Source organism: Zalophus californianus, chromosome 11 (genome assembly GCF_009762305.2).
Source record: "Zalophus californianus isolate mZalCal1 chromosome 11, mZalCal1.pri.v2, whole genome shotgun sequence".
In the NCBI taxonomy this organism is placed as follows: domain Eukaryota; kingdom Metazoa; phylum Chordata; class Mammalia; order Carnivora; family Otariidae; genus Zalophus; species Zalophus californianus.
Window position 1 is genome coordinate 74,908,443 of NC_045605.1, and position 13,734 is coordinate 74,922,176.

Consider the following 13,734-nt stretch of genomic DNA (forward strand, 5'->3'; position numbering starts at 1 on the left):
CACAGGACTTGTTCCATTAGGCCCAGGATAAGGAACTGGCATGTTGGGGACAACCTCCTTTCTGGAACTGAACAGGGAGAAAAAAAAAATCCAAGGTTAATCAGCTCCAGACTCCATTTCTGATGAGGAGGTACTCGAATGTGCTTGCAATTCCAGCTCTGCAGTTTCTTTTGGAAAAAGGGCCAGGAAGAGCAGAGAACAGAAATTAATGGCAGGCTTAAGGGAGCTTCTGCCATCTTGAAATGAGTCGTGGTCATTTTGATTTATTTAAGCTACTTTCTGGACTTGGGAAGAATTGTGACTTCAGCCACATTATAATAAGTGAGTCTGGACAAAGTTTCTATAGAACCACGGGCTCCTTTTCACCATACCGCCCTAACGTGGGCAGCCTGGAGAAAGCTGGCCCTCTGCTGCTATCCTCCTTTCCACTTTCAAGAGCTCATTGGCTCCTTCAGTTTTCCAGAACTTCAGTCCAGGTAGCATTCTTCTTGTTGCCCTGCTCGCCATCCGTATGCTCCCACAATGGGAGAGCAGAAAGGCCCTGCATGTCCTATGCCACAGGTCAGAAAGGGGCCTTAAAGCTCTAGTTCAGTAATTCCCCCCTGAAAAGTCTGGGGGATACTGCTGGTTTCTTGCTATGCAGTTTTTTTGTTTCCTCCTTCCAAAAGTTTTATCTTTTTTTCTAATCTCTCTGGAGAAGGAAAAAGAGGAAAGGCTATGTCTTTGCTAATCTAACGTTTCACACTTCCACAGATTCTCTGGTTCCTATGAAATACTCTTTTACTGACCACCTCAACCACTTGTCTGCTCTGAATTTGGGCAAGTTAATTTCTTTGTGTCTCTATTTTTAAATTTGTAAACTGGGATAATACTTATAGATGGGAGTGCTGAATGAGATAATCCATATAAGGTCCTCTGGGTGGTGCTTAGTTTTTGATGCTCAGTACAATGTTCATTTTTGATTCTGCACACTTAGGGTACCTCTTTGTCTCCAAACTTTCATACCCTGTATGTGCTTCTTGGCTACCTTGGCCTTTCTACCAGGAAAGTGGAGAGAGGACAGGAGAGCTGGAGTCCACAGTATTTTATAAGGTCAGCCCCATTTATAGAGAATGGACTGGGGGGGATTCCGAATATCTCTTCATTTTTCTTGAAATTTATCATATTTTAGTTCATGACCTAACATGTTCTTTATATAAGATATTGGAAGGAGAATGTAAAGTTGTTGCCAGTTAATGATTCATGGGCCCAAACACAGATGAGGTTTTTAGATAGGTCAGGGCAAAGAAAGGCCCAGGACAACTGGGCCACAGGAGAGGTAAAATTGATGTTTGGTGTAATTCCCAGATAAGATGACACCTAAGAATTACTGGGGGATTTTTAAAAAAGACTGGGTGACCAGGCCCCGTCTCTAATCTGCTGGATCAGATTTCCTGAGGGTGGAAACTTCTGAGAAACTGTATTTTTAACAAGCTCTCCATGTGGTTCTTAGGCAGGCGGTCTAGCCTTGGTACATGGAATAGTATTTCAAAACTGTGATTTAGGTGGAAGGGGGAGGAAGCTGAGGAGGAGACTAGGCTGCAATGAAAAGTGAGGGACCCTGGAAAACCAAGTACTTGCATCAGAGCCCCAGGAAGAAGAAGGAAAGATTAAGGAAAGAGCAGGTAGTGTCTAGTGAATAACATGGGCTTACCTTCTTTACAAGTTTCTTCCCAGCAGCGCTAGCTGATTCTAGGGTGGTGGAGGCTCTGGTCCATTTATCAAGAGGCTGGTCTACTTATATAGGCCACTCTCCCAGAGAGTGAATGTCACAAAGGCTGCTTTTTACTCTTAAAGCTATGCATTTAATACTCCTGAGGTTCTTTTTGATGGCTTTTCCCCTTAGAGGTATATTTTTTTCTCAACCTGTCATCCACTAGAGTTCTGCTGGCTAGGTGACAAATGGTGATGTGATAATATTTGAGTGTTGACTTGTGCTAGGCACAGTGCTAAGCATTTTAAGATAGATTAATTCATCCCATACTCATGTTTACTTTCTTGCCTTAAAATGATGGAGCTGAGATTACATTATATGTCTGCAGTCTTCTAGTAAGTTGCTGTACTAGGATTTGGACCCAAGTCTGATTCATGAGCATTCTAAGTGCTAGGCTGTTCAGCCCAACAGTGGGGGACCGTGGCACTGGACTTGGGAGCTGAGGGAAGGCCAGAGCCTGATTCAGTGTGAGCAGTTTGCTCCTTTCTAGTATTTTCCTCCCACACGTCTTAGGTTGCTGATCCTTGGAGTTGTTTGGTAAGATATGGAATCTTACTAATGAAACTCATTTCATTAGCATGGGGGAAAGACCTACATTTGGGCATCTACCAGAGGCCAGGTAACATGCTGGCCATAATATTCCTTAGGATAGTCATGTGGGGACAGTTTTATTAGACCTATTTTACAGATTTGGAATTAGAAAGGCTCAAAGATCAATAACTCAGTCATCTGTAATAAGCATACAGCCAAAACTTTGAACCAAGATCTAACTCCCAAGCTTTGGTCTTTCTATCCCTGCACATCACCTCTGTAAAGTGTTCATGACCTGTACTTTCCGGGACATAGTCGCGAACACATGAGGGAGTCTTCCCAGGGGAGAAATACAGAAGTTTCCAGAACCATAAAAACATTTGCAATAGGAAGGTTTCCTGGGCAATTCCATTGCTCTGAGGAACTGGTATGTGGTGATTTTTTCCCACCTTTTTAAGATGAGAATTGAGAGACTGTCTTTTCAGACCAAATTACACTAATGGTCATAAGAAAAATGACTGCTATTTTAGTTGGTCGTCTTACACTTTCTGCTGGCTGTGGAGATTAACACTTTTCTTCCTGCTTTAGCTGTTTAGCTGGGCCTAGTCTTAGAACCTCCCCAAGTATGGGTAGCAGATTACCTCAAGCTAGAAACAGAAAAGGAACCATTCACTTGGGCGGCTAGCCTGATTATCTCCAGTGCCTTGGGTTTTTCTCCAGCTGCCTTTATATTAATAGTTGCCAACAAAGACAAGAATGAGGCCTGCACTAACCTTCCTCAGATTCTCTCCTTCCATCCTCTGTTCACCTTGTGGCCTCTTCCTATTATTCAAGAGCCCAGAATCCAGTGGGGGGATTTGGTGCATAAGTGTTCTGTTTACCTCAGAAGATTTTCTTTCCTCCCCTTTGGTAACTTTTACCTTTCCATCAACTCCTCAAATTAATACATTGGACACACTCTGCCAGGCTGTGGAGGATGCAGAGAAATAAGTCCTTGCCATCAGGAAGTTCATGGCTTATTCACTCAGTCACTTTGAATTCTGAAACAAGCAGGTCCCCCTATAGTGATTGGCCCTGGTCCCCAGGTATCAGAGAAAGCATGGACTTGAACTGAAGCCCTATTAGTAGGCTGATATGACAACTTGTGATAACAGCTGAGCAGTGGAAAGAACTGAAAATAGTCACTCCCAGCATCTTGGTCTGGAAGTGACTGGAGCTGAGCTTGTCAATAGCTAAGGGACGGACTGAGAAGTGTTTATCATTCAAATGGCACATTCATCTACCCTTTGGCCAGCACTTTGTGCAATATGCAGGTATCCTTACTCTAAGCCAACCTCCTGTTGCTTCACTGCTGGGGGAAAAAAAAAATCTCTTAACACAGTCATAGTGTAACAGAACTCTGAACCCTGACCTCATTTGTTCAGACTTGTATGAGTGTGCACACACATGTGCAGCTCGATTGTCCACTCTGACAGGAAGTTAATCGTTACAGTCTAGACAACAAACACATTTTACTTTTAACACATGCTGTTTGTTTACTGCAGAGCACATTGAATTTTTGCATACAACTGATCTTGTGCATGCAGAATTAGAAAAAAACTTGCTATAAATCACTGAACAAGTCAGTAATTCACCATTTTTGTCTAATATTTCAGAGTAACTTCAGGGTATGAGCATCTGTTTCTCTAGTTTTTTTTTTTTTTAATGAAATATGTTGATAAGGCCTTTTCTTCGCAGGGAGCTCCTAAAGTATTTACAAACATCTTATTAAACCTAAATTCCTTAAGGTGGTTAAGCCACATGTATAACACTACGTTGATTTTATAAACATTTCCGCTACAGTCAGGAGGGGGAAATGAAGAGATGACTATCAAAGGCCACAGCTTTCAAGAGATCTTGGCCAAGAATCAGTCTCCTGGTTTCTTGCCTGGATAGATGATTCACTTCACAAACAGGAACACATGCACACAACTTACTGAAATTAAGATAAAATTGAGAAGCCAGCATAAGCCTTATGTCCTACTAAGCCAGCAGCTCTGGATCCTCTGTCCAGGGAGAGAGGACAAGTGAGCTAGAGAGCTAGGATATACCTGTGTGTAAATTTAAGTAACCGTATAAGGCACCAGTACAAAGAGATATTGTAAGGCTGTATGTGACGGATTGCTGGATTCCTGGTGGAGACATTCAAGTTTGGTAGATCGCAGGAGGGAGAGATGGAGATATGGAAGAGCCTCTCAGTCTCTTATCATCCCAGGTGAAAATGCATTACAATTTCTGCAGCTTTACGGTTTTGTACCTGTGTGATTTGATTCTGTACCAGTCACATGGGAATTCAGCATGCAGTGCGGTTTGTCTTATAAGCATTACATAGCCAGTCATGGTGCCGGTGAGAGAGGAGTGTGTGTGCGTGAGTGGTATCAAGTTGAGGGAAAGCTTGCAGGAAGGGCCAGAGAAGGAAGTATGAGAGGCGGGGAGGGCAGGAAAGGGAAGGAAGAGTTGTTCTCTGTGGCTTAATCTAGACTGACATGAATGCTGAATCTTTGTCTTGGTTTTGCCATTTATAAAATGTCATTTACATACATTATGCAGGAGTGTGAAATCAGGCCATTTGTGTCTTACATTCCTTGAAGAGTCTTAGTTTGTTCATTCACTCATTTGCCGGGGACCATGCTTGCATCTGTACAATAGATATAGTAGTGACTCTTCTGATAACAGTGTTGTAGGAATGTAGCAAGAGAGGGTGCCAAATCTTGATGATTTCAAGCTGCTTTATACAGCTACATGAAGTACTATAGACTTATACTATCAGAAAGAAAAGATGTTAAAATATATTGGAAAAGAGTTCAGTGTAGTCAGATTTTCACCTGTATGCAGACAGTAGCTCATGTCCCATGGCTGAGGACCTAATGTGTAACGTGGATCTATGGTGCAAGGTAGGGTTTGAGGACAATCGGGTCCTTGAAATTACTCTGATGGCTAAATCTTAGATACTCTTCTCCAATAACTTTGGTTCCATGGTTGATAACACAACAGAAAGGTACATGGTGTTTATATCAGTGGAGTCCTTTTAAAAACTATGTCATTGCAGCATCTCTTTAAAAATGGGTAAATGTGAATAGGGAAGAAAAAGAAAATCTCTCCATTGTGATAAGGTCTTTTGTTGATCCTAGCAGGGCCTTGATAATGCAGTTTGGTGTCTTTCAAAGCCTTTTTATTTGTGTGAGAGAGGAGGTGCAGAAATTTACTTCTTCCTCCCCGTCTCAGAAGCCAAAATTATCGCAGCTTTTATGAGGAGATAAAAAACTAGGTGAAGTTTTACTGAGTGCAGAAACTCACTTGTTACAATTTCCTAAACAAAATAGTTTTTGTTTTCCTACTTGGAAAATCTGGCTTTTCTAAATAGAATGTTCTGGACTGCACAATGGAGCTGAAAGATTGTTAAATTCATATGACCTTGAAGTAATGTACTGTCTCTGGGCCTTAGCTCTTTAAGTACAGTAAGGGGCTGTAGGACCAGGTGATTCTTAGGTTTCCTTCTATCTCGTACCTTCTGGGCTGTCTCTGATTTACTTAGGGCATGCTTTTCTTTTTCAATCGTCAGGACCCTGGAGAGCAACCCGGCCTTGCTGTCTTCACAGGGCTCCTTATGTAGTACAGACCAGCAGAGGGTTTGCAATGACTTGAATTGATATATGGGTTGACATTACAGCATGCTGCTGGTGAGCAGAGACTACTTGCCCTAACTGCCCAATCTTTTTTTTTTTTTCTTCACTTATCTCTCCTTTTGCTGGAGTAGGTGCTGCATATGCGTTATTAGATGCTAAAGGATGTTTGCTTCTTGTTCTCTCCCATCTTGTGCTCTTTATTTCTTTGAGTGTTCTGCCCCAGACATGTGACTACAGACAGCCTTTTGGGGATGCTGGCTGACCTGGCGATGAAGGCTGCGGTAGATGGATGACCTACAAGATAGAGCAGTGCACTGTAGTCAGTAGATGTATAGTTGTGCTGTTGAGGAACATTTCTTTTGAACCCTGAAGGAAGAAAAAAACCTTTGCTGCCAAGCTATAGAGAAATAATGGGGGAGACTGGATCTAAAGAACCAGGTGGGCAACGTTGTAGATTCTTTGGCCAAGTGGAGAGTAGCTACTTAATTGTTAGGCAGCCTAGACATTAGAGTATTGAATATCTCATTCTGACTGAGCCATTCTCATTTCTACCCATGCTGTGTACCCTGTGGCTTACTCATTCCAACCTCATTAGGTAAGTTCCATGTTTAACTTTGCACTGTCTTCTAATGACATCAGTAGCAGACCTGTTTATAATTTTCTTTCAAGAACCTTCATCTTTTCCTCTTATTCCCTAGAGGGCGTAATGAATTGCACTCCGGTGTTTCTAGGTTTGTAAATGGAAAAGATAGAATCTATCCTTTATTTGGTGACTTGTTGGCTACCTGAGGCCATGAGTAGATGGACAAGAAGGCACTTTATTGCATATGTGGGACCAAAGATGTATTAGAATAGAGAGGAAAACAGGACTGCATTTCCAACTCTAGTGATTACATCTACATGCCTTCAGACACATCCTGAGTTATCACTGTATTGCATGGACAGGGGTCTACACTGGGTAAATGGGAGGGGAAATAGGCTGCAAGAGAAATAAATGTGTTCTTGTAGGAAACATACCGATGCTTGCATCTTTATTGTTACAATTTTATTGTCTCTTTGATATGCACAGTTATTTTTTAAAAAGGAAAGCAAGGAGAGAAAAGTCAAAGCAGGACAATACATGTGATGGAAGGAATCTTGTCTTTCTAAAGAATACATTTATATATTGTCTCTCTTCCTCTTATTCACTTGTTGGAATTGAGCATTGGGGAATAGAAAATGCATGAGCCATGAGGACTTTTTAATTGGGACAAAAAAATCCAAATACTGCATTAGTTTTTTAGTTAGATCTGGGGTATTAATGTGGTCGTTGAATGGATTTCCTACTCTGTTGCAAAGAAATACCTCTTTCTGGAAACTCAAAAAGTAGCCAGAGTGGTTGGATAAGAAACAGATATATAGTTGTACCTATTTGGTTGCCTTTTTTTTGGGGGGGTGGGGTATGGCAGGGGTGGCAGTGTGGTGTGAGGATGAGGAAGCTTGGAAGGAAAAGGTTTCTGCACATTCTTTTCCTTACTCTACCCCTAAATTCAGTTGACTTTTGTCCCTCAGCTTGTCCTTAATTTCTTATGTTTCTCCCAGCAGGAGTTCCAGAGCCACTAAGCCAGTTGGTTGGTTAATATGTCTGGGCCCTCACTGGAGGGTTTTCCCTGGGCAGTTAGAGTGAAAATAATTCCCCTTCTCTTTAAAAGTCCTCTGTGATGCTGTTGTCTGTAATTCTTCCTCAGGAATGTCAGGCTACGTCTCTACTCGTTAGAGTCTATTAGTTGGAGGGTATCACTTTCCTGATAGCAAACTTCACACACAGGAACTTACATGCTTGGATTCTAGGCCATCAGCTGGCTGCTTTGAGACACTTAGCATGCCTCTATTAACTAGAATGGAATTTTATCTCCACTGGAGGTAAACGGCTCCAGGCTGTGACATCCTGGTACATTCTCACCATAGCACTTGACTCACTCTCATTCACTCCCTGCACTTCTGCTAATACCTGCTCTCCAGGTCTGATGCTATCTTTGAAGCACAGGCAAGGAAACAGCTGGGGAATGTATGATTCCTATTTCTTGAATTCTTTTGACATTTTAGCCTCAGAGGCCCAGCACTATGCTGGGGGAAGCTCAGACTTCTTGCTTAGTCATTAGGGAGTTGAGATTAGTGTTTTGCATTTCTTTAGAGATGTTTCCTCTAATCACTTGATCTTCACTGTAGCTCTCTGAAGTAAATGTTATTGCAGTCTTCTAGATGGGGACTTGGGAGGTGCTGAGAGAAGGGACTCACCCCAGAGAGTCTTTGCCGCCTGGAACCAGTGTTTAGAGGTCTGTCCTTATTTCTTCAAGGAGCTTATTCTTCACCAATCATTCCATTTTTTTCCCTCTTTATTTTTTTAACACCCTCATGTGACAAGAGAACACTTGTACCTTCTCATGGAAAAAGTACAATGTATTCCATTTATAAACTGAAGAAAACAGGCCAAGTTATATGTGCTACTTGCGAAAACGGGGGATGCTAATCACTTCATGGGACCATTTCCCTGTGGCACTAAAATCTCCCTTGTTGTACATTCCAACCACTCTTGGTCTTCAGACCTCCGAGGGCTTCTGTGGTATTGTTTTTAGACTCCTCTTCCTTCCTGGAATCTGAATGTTGATAGGCAGATTCATGGTCTCAGTACCACAGAGAGCATATCGTGTCAAGCCTTCGAATGGCCCATCATCCTCGTGTAATTTGTATGGCTTGCATGTACCTCTGTGCTGGTGTGTAATGGCCAAGGACTTAATCTTAAATCATGACTGACTGCAAATGAGCCATTTGGCCATTTCTTCAAACGTGAGAGAGATGAATTACAGTAGTCTCCAGTGTTACATGGGTGGTTTTATTCTGTTTCAATATAAATTCTGATACTCATGATTTCAGGGTGATAAACTCTGTGTTCTTTAAGGTGACTTTGCAATCACAATGTCTCATTAAACTATTGGCAGTGAAATAAAGAGCTGGGGCTGGGGGAACCCCCATTTAGGAGGACGTCGGTCATTATTGTTACTTTTATTGGCATCTAATTAGATTCATACTAGAGCCTGCAGGAGCTAATAAGAGCGAGCACAGGAAATAGATGAGCACCTTGAATTCAGAGTAACTTTCACTGGTAGCGATTTTTCATAGACATTAGGGTGACACATAAGGACTTCACTTTGCAAACCTGATTACCATCTTCGCTTCCCACCGCAACATGTAGGTAAGTGCATTTAATGGCCTCCTGTAAGTTTAGGATTAAAGTCATAATCCTTCATATAGCTTTGAGACATTTTGCCTAGTCCGGTCCAAGTTTACTTCTTCAGTTTCCTCTTGCACTGCTTTTCCTGCTTCTCTGACCTCCAGTTCTGTTAGTGCCTTAAGAGAACCATCTTCGTGGATGCCACAGGACCTCCATACATGCCATTTCTGGAATATCAAGCTAAATCCTACTTACCCTTAATCTTCAGAACAAAGATTTTATACTTGTGTTTTATACTTGGACTGTAAAATAGTGCTCCTTTTCCTGCGGAGGAGTCCTTGATCATTTCATTGATGTCTGCTTTTCCCACAGGCTGTAAACACCCTGAGAGCTCACCACTATATCCCCAATGTATATGATAAAGCTGTTGTTGTAGTAAGTAGTCAACAGATACTTGTAAATACCTGAATGAATGAATAAATGGATGAGTTCTGGTTTAGGGGGTCTGTATTTGTGGCTTCTGACCCGTGATCTTAGCTTTCTAGATGGTTCCAGAAAAAGGTCTCCTTGTTCTTCGCCTCTGTCCCCTCTCTGGAGAGAATGGGCATCATTTCTACCCATTCTACTTGTCCAGGGTTATAGGGAGGATCCAGTGAGAACCAGCATGGAATGTGTGTTGTAAATTTCAATGTGCTTTGTAAACATTAGGCACAAGGAATGGTGAAGAGGAAATAATCCTAGTATTTCTACTTTGAACTTCTGAGGATTATCCTTTCCTTGAGGAAGGCAGTTAATCTATAAAAGGCTTTTGGTGATTTCCTGGTCTGATTCACAGCGCAAGGTGAACCATGCCTCACTCTCAACTCGAATTTACATGCGTCCTGTGTCCGCAGGAGCTCTGGCAGGCATGAATTGAGTGTAGGTGATTTACACATTGGGTATGAACATAAACCCATCACAGGTAGGATTAAGGGCCAATGTGCCCCCTCTGCTGGAGAGCAAACATAATTGGGTGGTACATGTGTTGGTCCTGTAAGGTGGCTATATCACCAGTTTAAAATTCTGAGGGTCTGCTTCTTGAAACTGCATTAGATGCTCACAGTAAGGTCTTCCTATCAAGCCCATTAAATTAAGCCCCGTGGGCAGGTTTTTGCATTTTTTAAAAATGAGTATCGCATGCTATTTTGGTGTAGCCCTATTGTGAAACTTAGTGGATTTTTCTTTAATTTTTTGAGATCATAAAAGGTGCTTGCCAGATTCACAAAATGTGTATAAGAATCTATGAGGACAGAAATTCTAGGAAACTATGTGAAGGTTGGGGTGAAAATATACAGCATAGGTATTTTTTAGCTTTCCATGATGGAATAATAAATTTATCAATGCATTTCTTATGTAAAGTATATGTTACAGTACTGAATAACATGAAAAGAGAAAGGTGAAAGCTATTTAAAACCATATAATTCTTATCACCCTACTCTTAATTCCATTGTACAGAGGTGATCATTAAGAGTTGTATTTCCATTCTTTAGGTTTTTCTTTGCCTCTACAAGCACTTGTCCCCTGAATGATGAGCTGGCATGTATCCTTCCTCATTTGCTTTATCATTGAGCAGAATAAAGCCTTGCCACATCATTGGTGTGGAGAAGGAACATATTCAGGAGGGATGAGGGCTTATAGGATACTCTGGGCAGTTCTGTGACTTGGTAGTGTACGTGGTGGTATTTGCCTGTAGCCGCCTGCTTTGGGCTCCACACAACAGTGACCATAGAAACAGGGCAGGGAGCCAAGAGCCCCTGCCCTGGATCAGCATGTTCTGTCTCAGCTGTGTAGCTAGGGGAGACCATGGCAATTAGCCTCTGCTGAGATGGGGGTTACAGAATTGAAGTGGGTATGTGAGGAGGGTCAGATGGTCAGAGCATGGGCATAATGCTAAGTGTTGTTTGTGTGGGGCCCATGCTGGCCCCGGTCAGGCATGACGTGAATGCAGTGAGAGAAAGTATAGTGGTTAAGATCACAAGCTTTTGGGGGCGCCTGGGTGGCTCAGATGGTTAAGCGTCTGCCTTCGGCTCAGCTCGTGATCCCGGGGTCCTAGGATCGAGTCCCGCATCGGGTTCCCTGCTCCTTGGGAGCCTGCTTCTCCTTCTGCCTCTCTCTCTCTCTCTCTCTCTGTCTCTCATGAATAAATAAATAAAAAAAAAATCTTTAAAAAAGATCACAAGATTTTGGAGTTTGACAACCTTGGATTTCAACTTTGGCTCTGACTCGAGTTATAGGATTTTTAGCAAAGTTAATTAGCTTTCCTTTTTTTTTTTTTTAAAGATTTTATTTATTTGAGAGAGAGAGAGTGAGTGAGCGAGAGAGTGCGTGCGCATGAGAGGGGGAGGGTCAGAGGGAGAAGCAGCCTCCCCGCTGAGCAGGGAGCCAATGTGGGACTCTATCCTGGGACTCCAGGACCATGATGCTCAACCAACTGAGCCACCCAGGCGCCCTAAAACTAATTAGCTTTCCTAAGCCTCAATCCTAAAATAAAGATAATGCCTCCGTCACTGGATAACTGGAATTTAACAGGACCATGCCCATGTATTAGGACATTGCTGGCTATGAATAACAGTGGTTTAAACTGTAAGGATATATTATGGTCACCTAAAGAAGTTGAGATGAGGCAGTGCCTGAGATGAGAGTTTGTGCTCTGGTCCTCTGGGACCAGTGCATCCTTTATTTCCTTCTGTTCTGTTATCCTCAGCATTGTCTCTAGAGGCTTTCCCCTGGCAAAGGGGGAAAGGGTTGCTCTGATTGTCAGAGACGGACCATTCTTCCTTCCATGGTGCTGGCACACTGCTCCAACAAGACTCTGTGGTTCTTTGAGCAAAGAGGGGGAAGTGGGTCTGGGGCAGGCTGTCAACCCTGTGGCTGTAGCTTATCAATAGTTGAGTGCTGTGCATGGGAAGAGTTCAATACGTACCTCCAAGGTGCTTGCTGATGCTGGATTTGATAGTGATGGTTCTTCCACATCTGAGAGAAGTGAATAGGACAAATCCAAGGAGGGGTTACCAGTATCTGTTGAATCAGGAGTCCTTTATACACGCAGCTGTTCCTGCCCTCAGAGCATCTGTAGGTCTGCGATCAAACAGAAGAAAGAATGAGTGGATCTGAGCGGCCACTGTGTCTCCTGCTTGAGTCCATCGACCCTGGTGGGCAGGGCAGCTCCTGTTAGGCCTTTGCTCTGGCAAACCTGGCTTGTGGCTGTGGCCCTTTCCCCATGAAGTGCCATGGCAGACCCATCGAAGCCAGTGCCTGATTGTAGCTTCTACCAAGGTCTGCCTTCCCGTTCCCCTTCCTCACTTGCTCATGCTCCTAGTTCTTGCGTTCTTGGCCCACTGATCCCTGGCTTTTGATTTCCCCTGCTTTACATGTATAGTTTGGCAACTGATGCAGTTTCCTTTTGTTTACTGACCTCAGAGCTTCAGGGCACCCCTGTCAGCGCCACCCCAGGGCATACCCCTCTGGCAGGATAGCGCTTTCCTGCCCTCAGGGGAGACCCAGAACTTGGTTTTCACTGATTGCCTGATGCTGACTCCTTCCTATACTTGGATCTTGTTCCCTTGCTATACGTAAGCTGCAGATGGAATCCCCAGTTTACCTTGCTGGAGTTCGAGCCAGGCAGCAATGGAATCAGCACTTGCAGATGGGTCTAGGGTTTTCACTTGGAGTAACTCAAATTAGGAATCTGGATTTCAATGAAGAAGAAAATACAACCTTGACAAAATTGTGACTGAGCTTTGCCCTAAAGCTCATCCTTGCTAAGTGCTATGTGAAAAAGGTGATCCAATATTTGCAAGATGAACAATCATGAGGCTTAACTGAAGTGTCACCTTTAGAGGGAGTGTGCTTAGGTATTGGCTCCAGTCATCCCTCAAGGGGGAGACAGGGGGATGGTGGAAAAAGTCTTGGAGTCTGGGCAAAGTATCTTCCATTTGCTTCTCCAGAAACCTTTTCTGCTCTCTGTTTTGCATTTTGTTGTGTCCTGCCGGTAGGCTGAAAAATGGGTTGCATCAGCAGGTTCTTGATCATTTAGGTTCTTGGAGTTTCCTCAGCATGAAGAACAGGCAGGAGGTGAGGGAGAGGGAGGAGAGAATAGGATTTCCCTAGCTCTTTCTCCGTGGGGTCACCGTGGGCTGACTGAGCCTCTTGACTGAAAGCCACAGGTCCTATCAGATGGCCTTTTTTGGGTTCCCTGCCTTTTTATGCCTAGGAAAGAGATTCCTTTGCTCCCTTTTTATAAAATCTGTGGTAGTACACCATCCCTTGTGGTTTATCTACTCTCTGTTCATACTTCTATAAATGATCAGTTTATTTGCTGCAAATTGCCAAACCTCTCTATTTCCCACAGAGACCCTGATGGTTACAGGTTCAAAGTCAGAGACCCTGGATCACTCTCTGGCTTCACTACTTTGTAGCTGTGTGTCCTTAGGCAAGTTTCTTAACCTCTTTGAGTCCTGGGTTGCTCATCAGTAAAAGTGAGGTAGAAATTATCCTTCCGACTCAGCAGGAAGAAAGAGTGTGAAAGGTGCACA

At 43.1% G+C, this 13,734-nt stretch overlaps 1 protein-coding gene across 3 annotated transcripts in view; it reads left to right on the plus strand.

The window, feature by feature from the left end:
- Nucleotides 1-13,734, plus strand: part of NELL1 (neural EGFL like 1) — an 821,645-nt gene that overhangs the window by 119,221 nt on the left and 688,690 nt on the right. The window lies entirely within an intron of this gene.